This window comes from Piliocolobus tephrosceles, chromosome 6 (genome assembly GCF_002776525.5).
Source record: "Piliocolobus tephrosceles isolate RC106 chromosome 6, ASM277652v3, whole genome shotgun sequence".
Classification (NCBI taxonomy): Eukaryota; Metazoa; Chordata; class Mammalia; order Primates; family Cercopithecidae; genus Piliocolobus; species Piliocolobus tephrosceles.
The window spans coordinates 3,101,302-3,103,427 of NC_045439.1; the positions used below are offsets into that span (position 1 = coordinate 3,101,302).

The following is a 2,126-nucleotide window of genomic DNA, read 5'->3' on the forward strand; positions in this document are numbered from 1 at the left end:
CCTGGCCTAGCCTTTCTATTGGCTGCGATCAGAATCCCAAAGACTGTTCTAGTCCAGGAATCTCCCTGAGGTTTCTGTCCTGGGCATGATTGGAAGAGACTCACCAGGCACCCGTGAGCTTCCTCAGGACTCTGATCCTGGTGACCATGGTTGAGAACTTTTCATCTCTGTAAAGCATCATGTGCATTTGGTGCATGAGAGGTTATGTCCTCATATTAAAATGATCTTTTGAAAATATGTAGAGATGACATTAGGAAGCACAGAGTCCTAAAATTAGAGAAGTTCATTAGAGAAACTGTCGGAAGAAGATGAAGTCCCACATCCCGACAGGAAACCAGCCTCCATTGCACCTGCCTCTGGGTTGACTCTGATCAGTGGCTCCTGAGCGCCCCCTGCCGCTGATTTCCCCCCAGCGTTCCTGCAGGGAGGTTTGTGTCTGGGCTCACACCGACTTCCCCTCACTGTGTCTTTTGCACAGTAATACACAGCCGTGTCCTCCACTCTCAGGCTGCTCATTTGCAGATACAGCGTGTTCTTGGCATTGTCTCTGGAGATGGTGAATCTGCCCTTCACGGAGTCTGCATAGTATGTGCTACCACCACCAGTATTAATAGCTGAGACCCACTCCAGCCCCTTCCCTGGAGCCTGGCGGACCCAGTACATCCAGTAGTTACTGAAGGTGAATCCAGAGGTTGCACAGGAGAGTCTCAGGGACCCGCCAGGCTGGACCAAGCCTCCCCCAGACTCCACCAGCTGCACCTCACACTGGACACCTGCAAACAAAAAGAAACCCTGGTCAGAAACTGCCATACATATCCAGTTTATCTCACTCTGATTCACTCACACTCAACTTTTTCTATTTCTCTATGTATTACCTTTTAAAACAGCAACAAGAAAAACCCAGCTCAGCCATGGCTCCATGGTGAGTCCTGTGTGTTCAGTCCTGATCACCAAACGAAAACAGCTGAAAATGCCAGGTCTGGGTCTCCTCTCCCAGAGCTGCAGGGTCAGGGCTGGGCTGGTTTTCATCAGCAGAGGGAGGGCTCTATTTGCATGTCTCCCACTATATAGCAAGCTCTGGGGTGAGAGGTCTTTGGAGAGAGTGGGGCTCAGAACACGTGAAGATGTCCTGGGGGGAGATTTGTGATATTGATAACATTTTGGAAATTGTTGTTTCTTATTGTCAGTTTTTTCTGTAATAAAACCTTAAAATGTAATAAAAGTTATAATTTTGTAATTTCTTTTTTAAAACGTATTGTATTGAGGTACAATAGATGTATATAAACTGCATGTATTTAAAGTTAGCACCAATCATATTTTTACATATGCAGAGAAAACATGGTATGTTGTATCGATTTTATTTCCATGTTACAGATGAAATATTACCAGCAAAATCACAGATTGTTTCTACCATGTCCCCAGAGCTCACATCTGGTCAGAGTGAGCCTGGGTGTCTGGGCCTGTGCTTCTCACCACTGGGTCTGACTTCAGGGTGTCGCACCTGGTGAGGTTTGCAGAACCTTCTCTCTGTAATGAGAACATGGTGTGATGTGTATACACTGTTGTGATTACCTATCAAATGTTAAGAAAAGCACATTTTCTACAGTTTTATTTCCTCGAGTGTCATACATTTCTCATGTGAGTGTCTTTCTATAAATCTTTATTGAACAAATTACCCACTCATTTGCCAAACGTTTATTGAGGCATTATTGCTATAAAATAAAATTTTAATAAGCACTGAAGCCGAGCATGGTGGTGCATGCCTGTAGTCCCAGCTACGTAGGGCAGACAGAGGAGGGTTGGTGGAGACCCAGGTTCTGAGGCTGCAGAGAACTATGATCTCACCACCGAGCTCAAGCCTGGATGACAAAACAAGACCATGTCTCCAAAGGAAAAATAAATGTAATTTCACATGTGCTCACCTGTGCATCCAAAATAACAGTCAAGATAATGATGACTTACACTTAAAAGCTACCCCCTATTTCTCTGCTTATTGCCTCCCAGTCATTTCCCTCTCACCATACTGAGTCAATCTCTCATCTTTGTTACTTCAGATATATGTTCTAAGATTTTGTTAAAGTGAAATCTTATAGTTTCCGTATCATTTTTGTGGCTTCTTGCTCAGC

General features: G+C 44.4%; 1 pseudogene across 1 annotated transcript; it reads right to left on the reverse strand.

The window, feature by feature from the left end:
• Nucleotides 1-402: 402 nt before the first annotated feature.
• LOC111533131 lies at nt 403-1,017 on the reverse strand (annotated as a pseudogene). The gene is made up of 2 exons (XR_004229022.1): nt 876-1,017; nt 403-773 (listed from the first exon to the last, which is right to left on the reverse strand). The product of XR_004229022.1 is annotated as an immunoglobulin heavy variable 3-74-like (transcript).
• Between the last annotated feature and the right edge of the window lie 1,109 nt (nt 1,018-2,126).